Source organism: Anolis carolinensis, chromosome 1 (genome assembly GCF_035594765.1).
Source record: "Anolis carolinensis isolate JA03-04 chromosome 1, rAnoCar3.1.pri, whole genome shotgun sequence".
Lineage (NCBI taxonomy): Eukaryota > Metazoa > Chordata > Lepidosauria > Squamata > Dactyloidae > Anolis > Anolis carolinensis.
This window is the reverse complement of record NC_085841.1, coordinates 269,062,638-269,079,983: the sequence shown is the minus strand read 5'-3', so window position 1 is coordinate 269,079,983 and position 17,346 is coordinate 269,062,638. Positions and strand designations below refer to the sequence as shown.

Below are 17,346 nucleotides of genomic sequence, written 5' to 3'. Positions count from 1 at the left end.
CAAGATTGAACTTCAAAGACTCTGGCAGAAACCAGTGCAGGTGGTCCCGGTGGTGATTGGGTGCTGTGCCAAAAGATTTCAGCCGGCATTTGGAAATAATAGACATTGACAAAATTATGATCTGCCAACTGCAAAAAGCCACCCTACTGGGATCTGCGTGCATCATCCGAAAATACATCACACAGTCCTAGACACTTGGGAAGTGTTCGACTTGTGATTTTGTGATATGAAATCCAGCACATCTATCTTGTTTGCTGTGTCATACAATATAATAATAATAATAATAATAATAATAATAATAATAATAATAATAATAATATATTTGCATTACACCCTATCTCCCCAAGGGGACTTAGAGCGGATTCCAATATACAATGGCAAACATTCAGTGCCTCATAAAACAATACTGACATAAAATCCCAGAAAAACCCCATATGTGGAAATAACATTAAAACCTAACATCAAATTGAAGCCTAACATCAGTAAATTAAACTACATGTAGTCAGACAAAATTATATAATGACATAAAATCTACACAAACATCCACATTAACTTACAGCAGCCAACAAGGGTTCAAAAAACTGTGTGGGTTGGTCGTGTAGTCAAATAATGGTCAATGGGCTGGCATGGACTAGGGACCCCAGATACAAAATAATTCTCAACCAGGGGCCCGGTAGTGCTCTCTCAATTATCCAATCCTCCTCCTCTCCATATGGTAGTGAGCAAAAGTAAGTCTTCAGTTGTTTTTTGAAGGAGAGGAGGGAGGAGGCAACTTTATTTCTTTAGGAAGGGAGTTCCAGAGGTGGGGGGTGACCACGGAGAAAGTCCTCTCTCTCATTCCCACCAGCAGTACTTGAGATGGGGGTGGGACCCAGAGCAGGGCCTCCTCTACTGACTGCACTGCCTTGGCTGGTTTGTAAGAGGAGATGCAATTAGTCAAGTAGCCTGGACCTGAGCCGAAAGGCAACTGAACAAGAAAGTCCAGTAATAGGTTTGCTTTAGAGGTTCCATAAATTAGAAACAACTTGAAACCACACAACAAAAATCACTATTGAATTGTAAGGCAAACATATACAAGACCCTAACTCCCACAATGTCACTGTCTTGGTAGAAGTGTATCTTCAAAACAGGCTAAAAGCACAGGATTGGCAAACCTCATTGCCTCCTAGAAGCAAAAGCATCCAACCGTCTTATTAAGATTGAATATCATCAATAATATTCAGTCTTAACTGCAATGTTCAATCTTAACTGCAGCTGGAAGCTGATGTAGATACAGAGTCAAATCATGATGGGGGTTTATGTAAATGGCAACACTAAAAAAGGTTACCAGTTTTCCAGATCACATCCGAGCAACTTGGGGGAAGCTGGAAGGAATATATTAGGTTTCAGTTTCTTGCAACTATGTTCTGATTGCTGGACACAAAACCCCACTACTTGCTTATTTCTGTCTGCCCCTGTCCTGCTCCCCAAAGAGATATGCTAAATTAGCAAGATGAACGCTGGACATTACCACACAGTTGCTATTATCGCACACTGTTTCTGTGATGTGGGATAGTGGCAATTTATTATTATTATGGCAGGTGGTTATACATAGCTGCTGATGTTGAGCCATTGCCTCAGCTGTGCAAAGCTGCACTTCCAGGTAGGCATCACAACTCAGCTCTCCCACTGTGCTGCTTCCTCTTCTTTCTTTCCATTTGCAAGCACTTCTGCTGCCACATCAGTGGCCTGACTTACTGCACAAGTAAGTCCTGGGACTGCGGCATAACAGCAGGTTCATCATGAGATGTTGGCAGACCAGCAATAGGTATCACATGGCATCATGTGCTAGGGACCACCATAAAAGGGGATGGTCCTGCTCCTCTGCCAATTCACTACCTTCGTGTGATGAAGTCCTCTATCAGCATTGTGCACTATATTTCCCAGTTAAAGAACTGGATTGTATTTCATTTATTTATACACTGTTTCCGCAGGATATGCACCTAAAGTGGCTCACAACAGATATCAAACGAAGAGGGAGTTGTGCCCCTTGCAGTGATATGCCACCATCATTCTTGTTCTTTCATGCTGTGTCCTTGTACAGGGATTTGCATACTCACACCATTGCAATTCATGAACTGTACACCCAATGAAAAGAAACAGGCATACCATTTGAACAAACAAAACTACCTGCTGGCTCTTAAACAGTTGATTTCCCCCCCTCTACAGTGCATGCAGATCAAAGGCCTTATTGTTGCAAACAAGACAATAGTATTTAGTGAAAACCACTGATTGCATTTTTAGAAGTACATTGGATTAAAGCTTGGGATCCATGCTGTGTCTGTGTTGTTGAAGTAACAACACCTAAAAGGGAAGAGAGTGTGGGTAATTTATTTAGTTTAGTTAATTGCCACCCCTTCCATAGCACAGCAGCATACTTTTGAATTTAAAAGGAAAAGCTGGTGGGTATCTGTTTTAAAATGAAAATAACTTCAGTCTTTGAAAATAAATGTTGAAAAGCACAAAAATGTAGCAGCACTTCTCCTATACTGATCACTCCTAATCCTAAACAAGCTCTGTTCTCTACTGCTGCATTACTATAGTCCATTTGTCGCTTTATGAATATTTTTCTAGCATGGATAGACCACTACATCCAAGGGAAACTTGCTGGTTTACAAAATATCTCAGAAATGATACATTATATGTACTGTATTTTTCTGAATATAATTACATTCAAATGTAAAGTCAGATGGACATTAACACCCATATTCTTTCACAATGAGTCATATTTTCACAGCTTGTTTCTGAAATGTCTAGAACTAGCCTGAGACTTGCAAGTTTTACATGCTGTCCAAATGGGTGGGAGTGAGAAGAAATTCACCACATTATTTAACAGGGACAAACATAATGGCTTGAAAAGTTTTATATAATATCACCATATTATGGCATGATGTTTATTGCATTACATTTGCCACAGACAAAGATATTGAACGCCCCCCCCCCCCCTGTTTCCATTGTCTGAACAAAATAAGCCACACTTGTTCAATGTATTTTCTGTTTTTAGAAGTCCACAAATAATGACCACAATTTTAAATCACTTGCAAAATTGAAAAGGCTAATCTTTAATTACACAAAATGGGTGTGTCTTCACCAGCCAAATTTTCTGTTAACATGTATAATAATTTTGTGCAATTGTTCTTGCATTTTGCAACACGTTCTATATTAAGTGTTCATCAGCTTCTTGAATAGTGAAATGCTCCCCAATGGCAGTTCTATGGGTTATGGGATATGTGTGATAATATACTGGACATGAACAGGAGTCTTCAGCTTACATACAATTTTAGCCCATTAGAGCAGAAACTTTGAATTCATATTACTACTACTACTACTACTACTACAGTACTACTACGTTTATATCCCACTTTTTCTCTCTATTAGGAGACTCAAATTGGTTAACAAAGAATTATAATACAATTTCAAAAATACATCATTAGTATTAAAAACAATTCAGATTAAATCCACCAAAATATAAAAACCACAGCAGCCCCTGACATGATCTTTAGAACCGTCTTCTTTAAAAGCTTGCATGAATAAAAAGTTTTAACCTGCCACTGGAAGGACAGAAAAGAAGGGGTCATTCTGGTTTTCCTGGAAAGAAGGGAGTTCCAGAGTCAAGGGGCAGCCACTGAGAAGAAGAGATCCTGAAGATCTCAAGGCCTGGGCAGGTCTGTACAGGGAGATACGGTCAGTCAAACAGCCTGGAACTTACATAGTGCCTTATTAAGTTTCCACTGATTCAGTGGGCTTAATTTAGATTTAGGCCCCCATGTTTTACATGTATGGACAACAGAAAAGTAGAAGTAACTGGGACAGAGACAGAATCATAGAATCAAATAATAATAAAGTTGGAAGAGGTTACATGGGACATCTAGTACAACCCCCTGACATTCAGGAAAAGCACAATCAAAGTATCCTTGACAGATGGCCATCCAGCCTCTGTTTAAAAGCTTCCAAGTTAGGAGCTTTCACAATACTCCGAGGCAGGAGGTCCCACTGCTGAACAGCTCTTATGGTTAGGAAGTTCTCCTAATGCTCAGGCGGAAACTCCTTTCTTGTAATTTGAACCCACTGCTCCGAGTCCCAGTCTCCAGGGAAGCAGAAAACAAGCCTGCTCCCTCTTTCTTGTGACATCCTTTTAGATATTTATACATGGCTATCATGTCTCCTCTCAACCTCCTCTTCTGCAGGCTAAACAATACCCAGTTCTTTAAGGCGCTCTTCAAAGGGCATGGTCTCCAGACCTTTGATCATTTTAGTCCACTCCAATCCTGGAGTGCTCCCTTTCTCAGCAATGTGATCCTTCAGAGGGTAAAGCCAGGATCCCCTAGCATCAATCATCACAAATGGAGATATCTGTTGGTGAAACAGATTTCAAGGAAAATCTGTTTTTTTTTTAAAGATTCCTCATGTTTTCATTGAGCTGCCAGGTTGCCAACATTTCCATTTCTGCTATTGCACACAATCAGGGAAAATACATTTATAAAATCTCCAAATACCAGTGATCCTTAATCAGGGGTGGCACTCCAAAAAAAAAGTTAAGAGCTTGAGGATGGCTATATGTTGCCTCTAGTATCAGATATAGCATATTTCTCTAATATATATTTTATTACCTGTGTTTCAATATGGCTTGAGGTGAGGTATAACATGGTTAAAACAGACAGACATATGCTAGACAGAGAGGGCAGCTGCATTCATGGTCTGCTGGTGGCCACAGGGAACACTTTGGCTACTGTGTGAATGCAATAGGCCTTTAGTTGGCATGACTCTTATTTACTTATACTCTCTTCATACCCTCAGCTTCTACAAGCACCTCCTAGATTTTTTTATCTGTTTGAACCAGGAAAGTCTGATATATAAAAATTGCACAAAATAAGCCTGTCTGCTAGGATGTCATAACTAATTTATAGAGAATACATAAAGACTACATTTTCCTGATTTGGCCATCATGGAGAAATTATGGTTTAACTTAAGAAGTTTTCTATGCAGAAGGTCACACAAAGTTTGGAGGGAAGGGAAATAGAGCATTCAAGCATATTGTTCAATCTCATTCCAGAAAGCTATAGTTTATTGAACCAGGAATATTATGACTCAGACCAAAGCAGCTATCATCATTAGGTTGAAGCGATCCTAAATTACGAATTTCAACATACGTAATTAAATTGGCTTTAACTCCAATACTTTCATTTCACAATTTTCCAGTTTATACAGATAATCTTCAAATCCTCTTTACTCTGTCAAATAGAATTCACCATGTGCCAGTCGTGCATTACCCATATATTTGAATAAGCATAGTTAAGTAAAGGAGTTATTTAATCCTATACTGTACTTTCACAAGGGAATGTTTCACTGAAAAACAGAAATTCTTATTTAATAGAATTACATCTAAGGTAAAATGAACTAGTCCTCAACTAAAGGACAATATCCCTTATCCATACACTAGCTTGGAAAACATAAGGTTCAACTTAGTAATAAAGTGGAATTTCATGGAAGCCTCCCTTGTATCTTAAAATCTTTTCTCTGCCAAAAATTCATCTAATACTAGTGGGTATTTTTTTTACAGAATGCATAATATTTATATAAAAGGTTTCTCTCCTACTCAATATTTATAAAATAACAGCAAAGAGTCACCACAACAAAGAAACCATTCTTATCAGAGCAGGTGCAGTAATTTGATTTATATGACCAACAGATTCTTGGAAAAGAAATTTATTTTGCCCACAAGACATTTCCCAATAAGTTATTTTCCTTCCTGGTTTCTTTAAAAATACACAGTATACGTTATACTTTACAGAAATTCAGAAATTGGCTCTCAATAGCTTAAAGAAACTTTGGATGTGACTAATATATGGCTAAGCTAAGAATATCTGATCAAAAACTGATAGTCTGTTTGAGGACACCGGATTTATATCTCATATACAATAGAGTCTCGCTTGTCCAACATAAACGGGCCGGCAGAAAGTTGGATAAGCGAAAATTGACTACATTGACTACAAAAATATTGACTACTAAAAATTGCCTACAGATAAAGATAGAATTGCATAAAATGAACGTACAGTAACAACATTGTCGGAAGTTAAATCCGTAAAAAGTTCAGTCCTTGCTGCCTAGAGAAACAGCTGTGGATCCAGGCGGGAGGCAGACTGTGTTGGATAAGCGAGACTCTACTGTAATTCATAATAATAAATTCCAATGTAAATTGAAGTAAAATTGGAAACACAGTTCAGGTGGTCTATAAAAGGCATAATGTTATTATTTTTATTTTTAGTGAGTAGTTGCATTGTTGCTGCTTTTGTTACAACAGATTAAACATTTAAAGACAAACTTGTTAAAGACTTGTACATATATGCTTTTGTGGATTCCAGCCTGCTTGGATCGTATCACATGTCTTTAAGTAGGCTACAGCCCATTAAAACTGCTGCCAAACAAAACCTTTTAGTCTATGCACACTACTTTCTTGTTCTCACTTCATTTTTACCTCACCTTGAGTCTAGTTAAGCTCTGAATAGTGTACATTCATTTCCCAAACATGGGCCAAATTAATTCCCAGAAACAAGTGCCTTCACACCAGCAGAAAGGGAGTTGGCAAGTAAGTTATGTCAGGAAGCAAGAAATCTGCTTATATATATATGCAGCCTTCAGTGAATGATTTGTGGTTAGATGACCAAACCCTAAGGCTTACAGATATGTAGTACAAAAGAGGAACAACTCAGTGGATGTGTTAATAATAATGTGATTTTTCTTTCATTATGGAAGCCACTTCTCTACTGAGTACAGGAACCATGTGGACAGTTGAGTTCCACTTTATTACCAATATGTCCCTGAAACTAGTTAAACATTACATAAAAGCCTGGTGCAAAACCAATTATAGTTTATTTGATTGATGGATTTTCTTTCAACTATTTACTAACACAAACTGAAGTTGAGCGTAGACAGTTTGTTCGATGGGAATTCTAGCTTTCCACTGATAAGCTGATCCAACAACCATGCTCGATGCAACTGTTTTCTGAGAACCTGATCTCAAAACAGCAGCTGAACGTAATACCACATTCAAGGCCTGCAATTACTCCCAGATACATAGCATAAGCGAGGAAGGGCCCCTAACTTCAGCCTGGTATTAGTTAAATAGAAAATCCAATTCTCCAAAAGAACTGATAATAAGCAAAGCCAGCTGTAAACTCTGTCTTCTCTTTGTTGATTTTTTAAAAGAAAAGAACCCTGTCATTATCAGACCAAGGTTAAAGCTAGGTCTTATCAACTCAAGCACCACAGAGCTGCAAGACTGGACATTAAGGCTAATGCTTTAGTAGGTGTGCCCTGTTATCAGTAGCAATGGTATGCTAAGTTACAGGTTCTTCTTGCTTAAAACTCAACCTCCAGGGCCAACCTTGTTCTAATTTGCATTACTGTACAAATTATCTGAGTCTTACTGTACTAACAGAAATGCAGTTGGCAGGATAGGATGAATATTGACAACAGGCCCTCTTCTAGTATCCTTCACCATCATGATGCTACTTTTTGGGGGGAACTACAGTGCAAATATACCATTGGAAGATGGGATTCCCAGGTTGGAAGATGGTCAAAATGCTACTGGTGAGGAACAGAGGATATAAGTTCAACTAGCCCCAGATGTGTTGGCGCAGCTAGCTTGAAGCCAAATACATTGTTAAGGAAGCAGCAACAAAGTGCGTCCCAAACTAAAAGAAAACCATGAAGACAAGATGGTTGTCTGTTGAGACACTGGAAGTTGCCCAAGAAAGAAGGAAAACAAAAGGAAACCATGATAAGCGGAGATATGCCCAATTAAACGCACAATTCCAGAGCTTAGCCAGAAGAGATAAGGAACTACTTTTAAACAAGCAATTCATGGAAATGGAAGAAGACAATAGAATAGGAAGGTCAAGAGACCTCTTCCAGAAAATTAGAACAATTAGAAGTAAATTTCAGGCAAAAATGGGCATGATCAAAAACAAAGATGGCAAGAACCTAACAGAAGCTAAAGAGGTCAAGAGAAGGTGGCAAGACTATACAGAAGATCTGTTTGAGATTTTTCTAGTATGCATACGGAAAGCTATATAGAGTTACTTTGGGACACAGAATCATTTTCATAACTTGGTTTGACATGTCTCATTATTGGCACCAAAATCAATAGCACTACTGCTAGGAAACATAACTATAAGCACCATACCACAAAGTCACTTATTACATGCATCAGTGGAATTGAATCTATCATGCCAGCTACTGATATAAGCAACTAGCAGGCAAAATTTGACATTGCTTAAATCACTATACCACACTGGCTCTAAATAAGCATTTTAAAGTGTGTGTGTGAGGGGGGGGGCATGCATGTACAAGAGAAAGGGGTGGAAGATTTGCCATGGCTCAGCAGAAGCTATCCATACTGCTAATGGTTTGTTTCACTGAAAGGCACCCACTTATTTTAAAAATCTGTATTAAGGCAATACAAGGCCAACTACAATGTCGCCAAACAGTATGTTGTAACAGACAACATGATGTAGTGCCTTGTGGGTTGGACTAGGGCTCTGGGCTTGGTTTTATGCTCAGCCATGGACACCTACTGTGTGACCTTGGGCAAGTCACATTTTTCAGTTTCGGAGGAATGAAATGCCAAACCACTTCTGAATGAATCTTACCAAGAAATTTCCAGGATAGGGTCACCTTATTTCAGTGTCAACTTGAAGGCAAATAACAGCAACAACAACAACAATAATAATAGTTTTATTTCTTGCCTGTCTCTCCTCATGGCTCGGGGCGGGTTACAGCACTGCACTGCTACAAATTCCAGGGAGTCTACATTGAACTTTTTGTGTGTGTTAGGAGCGACTTGAGAAACTGCAAGTCACTTCTGATGTGAGAGAATTAGCTGTCTGCAAGGACATTGCCCAGGGGATGCCCAGATGTTTGATGTTTTTACCATCCTCGTGGGAGGCCTCTCTCATGTGCCTGCATGGAACTGGAGCTGATAGAAGGAGCTAAACCCTGCTTTCCCCAGGTTGGATTCGAACCGGCAACCTTCAGGTCAGCAGCCCAACCTTCAAGTCATCAGTCCTGCCAGCACAAGAGTTTAACCCACTGTGCCATCAGGGGTTCCATTACATTGAACATGAAGTGTGAGTAGAAGAAGAAAATGTTCCAAATTAGGGTATGCTAGTACCTGTGATTATTTCAGAACTGTTCCTAGGACTACTGGGATACAGAGATGCACAACCTCGCAAGTATGTGAGCAAAGATACTGAGTCCAAAATAGACTGTTAAATGTTTTTTTAAGTTGCCTTTGAACATCTTCTTTACTTAAAAGCTTTAAATTAATTAAGTTCTGAAAGCTCTGCTATTTATAAATCAAGAGCTTTAAACTGAGGTAACATTGCCAGTATAAATATTTGTCTTTTATAGGAAGGGATATTAGTAACAAGTTGGTGAAACTTGCAGCAGGGATGCGGAATAATACATTTTATCTCAAAATACCTCACGCTTCTAAATATGGTAAGAATGCTTACAGCTTGCTCATTTTAATGCTCCAAAAGACTGTACTAAAGTATACTAGAACATTTTCTAAAGTATGCTGAGCCTGAGACATTTACTTTATGGCAAAGAAGGAAAGGGTTCTTTTTGTTTTATGTTAGGAATCATGCTAATGTACTCACCATCTAATAAACCATTATTTCCAGTCACATGATTAGGTCTGCTGGTGTCTCTTTAAGTACTCTTCTGATAGGAATTATACTTTATGAAACAACACTTTGTTATCTTCATATGTTTTATGTTTTAAATAACCTAGAAAAAATATTAAAAAGAAAAGAAGAAATGGGGTAAACATTTAGTACCAAAGGCATCCTGGACACATATTTATTATATTTATTGTGAAGTTCTATTTGTGGTTCAAATGTATGTATTTATAATTTATATCCCCCACCTTTCTATTGAATGGAAACCAAAGCAGTTCACATATGTTTTAAAACAAAGTACATGAAAGGTGTGGCTACATGTGGAAGGGGGCAAGATGAGGGCTTTAACCACCCAAAACAAGTCCCCTAAATGAAATTTCTGTTAAATTGCAGAGAGTGAGGCACTGAAAATAATTCACACCTAGAACTGTCTTATTAGATGGGTTTGCATTTCCTTCTTCAATTTACCTGCTCAATTGAAGTTTTACATTACTGCTCAAATTTTGAACTGAAGAAAAATGTAATCCGGGGGCATAACTCTTATTGAGGGAATAAGATATTCATTTTACTTCCTCATAGATACATAAATTAAGAATAATTAGTAAAAAAAATTAAAACACAATTGAACAAAATACCATTTTAAAATAATACAAAAATATTATGAACCATGATGTGAAAAATCAAGAACAACACAGCACCATACACCATTAAAGACCTTTCTGAAGAACGACCTCATTAGTTAGCTAAGGAACAGAAAGGGAAAGGGATAGAAGAGTGGCATAAATCAAAGGAGAAATGGGGTTTCTTAATTTCAACACAGTGTGTAGCCCCTCTCCAAGAGAGTGGCCCTTGACAGAAGAAAGATCGCCTACCCCTGTTCTAACATGTAAGTGCAGAAGAAGTAGCCTATGGATATACTAGGTCTCTCCATATGGCCCCTAGACCAGTGGTTCTGAAATGCTGATCTTCCAGGCCTTTTGAACTTCCACTCCCAGAAGTCTTAGCCAGTATGACCGATGCTCAGAGATACCAGGATCTGAAGTTCTAGACATCTGGAGATTTATAGTTTAAGAACCAAAGACATGGGCTGCTAAGTAGGCTTCTATCCTGAGAAAGGGGAGCCTTCTTTCTGTCAATAGAGAAAAGATTTTCTCTCTTCCTCCATAGACATCTTACATGAGGCAAGTGGGTGTTTTATGAAGTCTACAATTGGTAAGGGGCCCATTAACATCTTCTCCCTCTATGTTGAGGGGTTAAAACTTTTAATCCTACACACATGACAATCAGACTCACTAAAAGTACAAATGGCATGCTTCCCCCACCCCTCAAGTTTAACAGCTGGTGAGAGTGTTGAACTGTATACATTTCAAGTGAGAACAGGTATGTATATGCTTGTGAGTGAATGTGTGCAAATGATGTATACATCTGTGTTTGTTTTGTGGATGGGTATACATATGTATGTACAGGAAAGCTTTGGCCTTGTTTACTACTGATGTCTGCCCATTAAAAGTAAACCAAAATGGGATGCACCAGCCTCAACATAGCCATGACTGTCCTTGTGTCCAATATCAGTTTCAAAGGCCTTGAAATAGAGGAATCCTTTAATTTCTGTCCTATTACAAAATACTTATTGTACACAAAATGCATCTACATAATTTTTGCATACAAGTATCTCGTATCAGAAATGCTTGGAACTAGACGTTTTTGGATTTTGGAATACCTACATTTGTATATATGTGCATAATGAGATAGTTTGGAAATGGCCTAAACATGAAATTCATTTATGTTTCATATACATCTTATATACTGAAGATAATTTTATGCAAGATATTACATAATTTTTTTGCATGGGAACAAAGTTTATGTACACTGAGCCATCAGAAAGCAAAGGTGTCGCTATCTCAGATACTCATGTGGACAATTTTGGAGTATTTTAGACTACAGAGTTCTGGATATGGGATGCTCAACCATAGTCCCCTACTTGGCACAGCTAGGTCCTTGCCTCCTAGAGTCTTAAACCTTCTCTCTTTTTTGGCAATACTCACAAAGCTTCATTCATATGAATGCCTATTATCTGTTTATTTTTCAGTTTATTTTGCTTTTCACACATAAAGTTTGGAGCCTAAGATAAGATGTTGTGGTTTTAAACATATATGGGCGATGGTTTTAAACCTGAATGAATTAGAGCAGGAAAATGGATCTAATTAAGCTCTATAGCAGCAACAGACAACACAAAAATAATCAACAGTTAGGTATTTGTATTGTGTTTTGGCAGAATTCTGTCTATCTATGAAATCCATTTCAAAATGAAAAAATATGGCTCTGGAAAATCAAAATTTTAAATTTAAACCTTTTTTCTGGAAAAAGACCATGCTCTGAACCTCACTGCTTTGAACTTCACTGATTGTTCTGCACTTCATTGCTGGCTGCACACAATACTATATACAACAGCCCCATGCAAACATCTGCTATATTTTTTGTCATGGCTAATGGAAAGAGTGCCATGCTTTCCACTTAAGAGTTTGATTTGATTTTACATTTGCATCATATCTTCACAATCCAGGCAAATGTGCATTGGTCTTTGCAAATGTTTCTTTCCACAAAAAAGTACTTATTATACATTTGGCACAATGAAATACCTCTATTAAGTCAAAAGACAATAATCTCCTTAATGATATAAACAGGAAAGTTTTTACTGCTAAGTTTTCAACAAACAGTATTATAGGCTTATCTGAGAGAAGTATTATCAAAAAAACTTTAGTCAATAACATTGCCCTGGTTTTGGAAGATGCACATTATCTATATTTTATTGATGAAAAAAACTGAACATAGACTGAGCATCTGGGGTGATTTTTACTGAACAATATAAAAAAAGGAAAGTGAGGTAAGAAAGAAAAACCCAGCCGTACCTTTACAAATGAATGGTTTCTTTAGCATGGGTTTTTGTGGATTTCAATCCACTTCTTCAGAAGCACTGTATTTTAGCATGAGTTAAAATTCATTTAACTCATGCTAAAATAAGCTAGTTCTTCTCCAAGGTGCTGCTGTATTCCTTCTTTCCGCCTCAACTCTACCTTTTCTTTTTTATATGCTGTAACATGTCTCTTCTTAAAAACTTCTGAAAAATAGTAATTAAATTAAAAAGAAATAAAATTCTCATTCAAACGCACAAGGAGCAAGTCAAATTAGCTCTGTGACTTCAGATATAATCCATTCAAACTAAATTCAGGGCTATTGGTTAAATAATATTTTTCATCATCAATGTACTTTTTCAAGCATGAATGAAACCTCCTCTCCTCTATATTTTCCCCCCAAAAGGCAAGACATTAATGGACTAAAAGCACTTAGTAAGTACCTATGGCATCCTACCTGGCAGCAATCCCCGCCAACGCTGATAGTGTGGGAGCTCTATTAGTCATCCAATGTGCGTAGTTTATTGGCACCATGCCCTTACTATATTTTGTGCCACAAAGATGATCAATGGTTTTATTTTTACTTTTCCTCTACACCAAAGTCAAAAAATAGCACTCTTCTCACCATTCCTCATTATAAAGGTGGCTGTCAGAGTAGATGGATGGATAAAAAGCAAGATCTCATTTAAGAATGCATAGACAATGTGAGCAGCAGAGCACGGTAATTTTACTTTTTTAAAACTCCAGCTCCAATAATAACTCAATGACCAAGGGATTATTGGAGTTGCAGTTTAAAAGAAAACACTTTTCAAACCTCTGGTGAACAGTCAAGACACCTGTCTTTTCATGACCCTCTAAATGTTTTTTCGCTTTACAAAATTTTGATCTAAGTGTTACTTTGCTTTTCTTATACATGTAACATTGACAGACACTGTAAACTTACCAAGCAGTCAGTCATTCTATGTATCACAGTTCCATGATTTCCTGAGCTGACTCATCAGTTACTATCCTGTTTCCTAAAGCATGAAAGAAAGAAAAGCAGAGTGCTCTTCAGCGGGTATGAATGAGAAATGCATTTTAGAAATTAAGTAGAACATTGCATTTAGTTGCATTAAAATACTTTGGCACATTCATATAGGAGGAGTGTGGAAAGCACAGAAGGGACAAAAAACAAACAATAGCCCATTTTCAAAATTGGTAGTGCATTTTAACAAGAATTTATGAATGAGATATCTGCAACCCAGAAATTTCTTAATAGCATGACATGTATAATGTGATGTATCTGAACCAATATTCTGTTTTGATTTCTTCATTGTGCTTTGACCAAACAAGACTTATCCACACTGTAGAAACACAAAGTTTATGATGCAGCAGTCCAAAGTGTTAGCATCACACCGTTGGAAGGAACTACAAAGACCATTTAGTCCAAATTATTGCTATATAGGTCTCTAAAGAGAGAGCATTCCACAACTGGAGTGCCAAGACCGAGAAATCCCATTCCCATTTCCCAACACAACGTATTGACCTCATTGGTAGGACATAAAGAAAGACCACCTCCAACAGATCTTAATCCTTGAGCAGGCACTCAAGTGTCAAAATCCCAAGCCACTTAAGGTTTTAAATGTCATCACAAACACTTTGAATTCAGATCAGAAATGTATTGGCAGCCAGTGCAATTATTCTTGAACTGTGGTACCCAGAACTGGCCACAGTATTGCAGGTGAGGTCTGATCAAATTCCCTTGATTGAGACACTACACTTCTATTCATGCGGCTTACAATTACATTGGCTCTTTTTTTGGCCACCATAATACAATGTTGATTGCAGAGGAGGGTGACTAAAATGATCAAAAGTCTGGAGACCATGCCCTGTGAGGAGCATCTTAAAGAGCTGGGTATGTTTAGCCTGCAGAAGAGAAGGTTGAGAGGAGACATGATAGCCATGTATAAATATGTGAAAGGATGTCATAAGGAGGAAGGGTCTGGAGAACAAGCCGTATGAGGAGTGGCTGGGCATGTTTAGCCCGCAGAGAAGGCTGAGAGGAGATATGATAGCCATAAATAAATATGTGAGGGCAAGTCATAGGGAGGAGGGAGCAAGCTTGTTTTCCGGGCTTTATGGCCATGTTCCAGACGCATTCTCTCCTGATGTTTCACCCATTTCTATGGCAGGCATCCTCAGAGGTTGTGAGGTATGCCTTACAACCTCTGAGGATGCCTGCCATAGAAGTGGACAAAACATCAGGAGAGAATGCTTCTGGAACATGGCCACACGGCCGGGAAAACACACAACAACCCCACATTGAACAAGCCCATGTAATAAGCAAGCCTATTAAACTATACATGCACTATACTTTGCAGTGCTTTTAGCAATACTGTACTCTATATGTCACCATGGCGATAACTTGTGGTCGATTATGATTGTCATCAGGGATAGAGTCTTGGGGGGGGGGGTCGATAAATCACTGTGAAGACCTATTCTGGATCCACATGGCCTTTCACACTGAGGACTAACTGCCCTTCTAGACAGACCCTATATCCCAGGATCTGATCCCAGAATTTCTGTTTATCCCAGATTATCTGGCAATATGGACTCATATAATCCAGTTTAAAGTAGAAAATCTAGGATAAATTCCTGGGATATAGGGCCTGTCTGGAAGGGCCCTTAGATACCCCAAAGTCAAATCACACACAACAATAATTTTATCAAAAAAAACAAACGATATCTCTTCCCCATTTTTAACAAATACAGCAACCATTTGGGGTGCATAGAATTCACTGCAATTCTTTACAAATACAGTAGTGGAGATTAGTGCCTGTTTGTGCAGAGTGCTTACTGCATTGAGAATATAAAAGGGAAATTCATAAGAATAGCATGCATTAGCCCGAAGTAGGAATATTAAGGTGACATACATGAATTGAATCAGTACAAGACACACAATAACATAACTACCACCAAATCTTATCAGCCTTGATTCCCTCAAAGTGGAAGAATTGGTTTTCTATCAAAACCTGAGTCAAGTATAAGGAAAAGTTCAATATGACCAAAAACATCATTCAAGATGTGATTTGTAATGGTCAAGTCGCTGCATCTTATCTTATAAAACAAAACCTATTTGTGGATTTCCCAGAAATGGAATACAAAACCAGATGGTCTAGTATTCATCAGATCCTGCCAGACTGTTATGATCTTAAATAACCTGACATGCATGGAATTGAATCACCAAATATTATGAGTCAGTCTCTCCTATGAAATGCAATGAAGGAAGTACTGCAATCAATTACCACTACTCATAAAATTTAGGCCAATTTCTAGGAATCTTGTTCTGGAGCGCTTGATTTACTCAGGTCTTAGCCAAAACAGGTTTAATAGATTATTGTACTGATTCAAAGTCACTGATTATATAAAAATCGACATTATTTATTACCAGGAGATGGGAAGGGAATGCAATGATAGGAGGAAAAACAAAGATAGGTCTCTCACATCCCTTCAGCTGGGCAAAGGGAAAGAGACAATCACAGAATTTATCAAAACCAAACTGGATGCTCAATTGATTAAATCTGTCTTCACAGAGGAAATAAATATAGTATTACTGCTATTCTTAAGGTCCTCTAAAACCTAAACATATAGATTTTCAAATCCATTAGTTTCACCAAATTCACAGCGAACTGCTATGTCTACTTGTGCATCCAAATTTTTCAAAGAGAGATTAAACAAACCAATTGGCTTGTACTAATTCTCTCATTTGCTGTTCTGAAATGTGATGAACTTGAAGTGATCAATCAAGTAGACTTGTGATTATGATTCATGCTATCTGGAAAGGTGCACTGGCAGAAGAAATGAAAGCTTCATAGCTCAAAGTTAGCAGAGTTTACCTTGAGAGCAGAACAGATAGAAAGCTCATGGCGACTACCATTTTCCTATGCAGTCGACCATGCTTCTGATACTGATGCATGTAAACCCCTCTTTACTATTTGGTACATGAAGTGAAACAGTTGACCAAAGGTTACCTGATGAATGAATGTTCACTTTGGAATAAACTGAGTTGATCTATAGTTACTCCATTCACTCTGGAAGAGTTTGGTTTGATCTGGTCATCTGCATGGGTTTAGTGACTGTCAGTGCTCAGTAGCATGTGTCAATAAATCTTATGAATGAACTCAGACAAGTTAAGGCAAATAGAAACTAATAATTAACTAAAGAAAAATATATGCAAGACTAAAAGCTTAAAATTGGGGTGCGGGGGAGGTGAAGAAAATTAGCAAAAGGCTTTAATACAGCAATTTACAACACTAATGGAGAAGACAAACAAATGTCAAGATGCTGTCTATTAAGGGAATTTAGCAAGGTCACTGCAATTCAACCTCTGTTAAGCTTTCAGTGACTAATATATGTGACGTCATTCATGGAAAAAGCATTTGTGTAAGTATGTTTTTAAAAGCACATCCTAACTATGAAAGGCCTTATCTAGACTGGAAATTCAGGGTGGAAGACAGGGCATCATTAACTAAGATGGGGAGTCATTAACTAAGTGTCCTGTGCTGAAGCCACAAGACATTAGGAAGAACTTCCTCACTGCAGGAGAGAGCTGTTCAGCAGTGTAAATCTCTGCCCCAGTGTGTGGTGGAGGCTCCTTCTTTTGAGGTTTTTAAGCAGAAGCTGGATGGCCATCTGTCAGGGGTGCTTTGAATGCAATTTCTTGCTTCTCGGCA

General features: G+C 38.1%; 1 protein-coding gene across 6 annotated transcripts in view; it reads right to left on the bottom strand.

Moving 5' to 3' along the window:
* Nucleotides 1–17,346, bottom strand: part of ptpn5 (protein tyrosine phosphatase non-receptor type 5) — an 88,506-nt gene that overhangs the window by 51,423 nt on the left and 19,737 nt on the right. For 3 of the 6 annotated variants that reach the window (XM_062967656.1, XM_062967655.1, XM_062967654.1), the window contains exons 2-4: nucleotides 13,578–13,650; nucleotides 12,632–12,840; nucleotides 9,702–9,831 (exon numbers count right to left, since the gene is read on the bottom strand). The gene's annotated coding sequence lies outside the window, so the exon portion shown is untranslated. The remainder of the gene's footprint in view (nucleotides 1–9,701; nucleotides 9,832–12,631; nucleotides 12,841–13,577; nucleotides 13,651–17,346) is intronic. The other 3 variants (XM_008107666.3, XM_016993251.2, XM_008107659.3) reach the window with 1 other exon arrangement.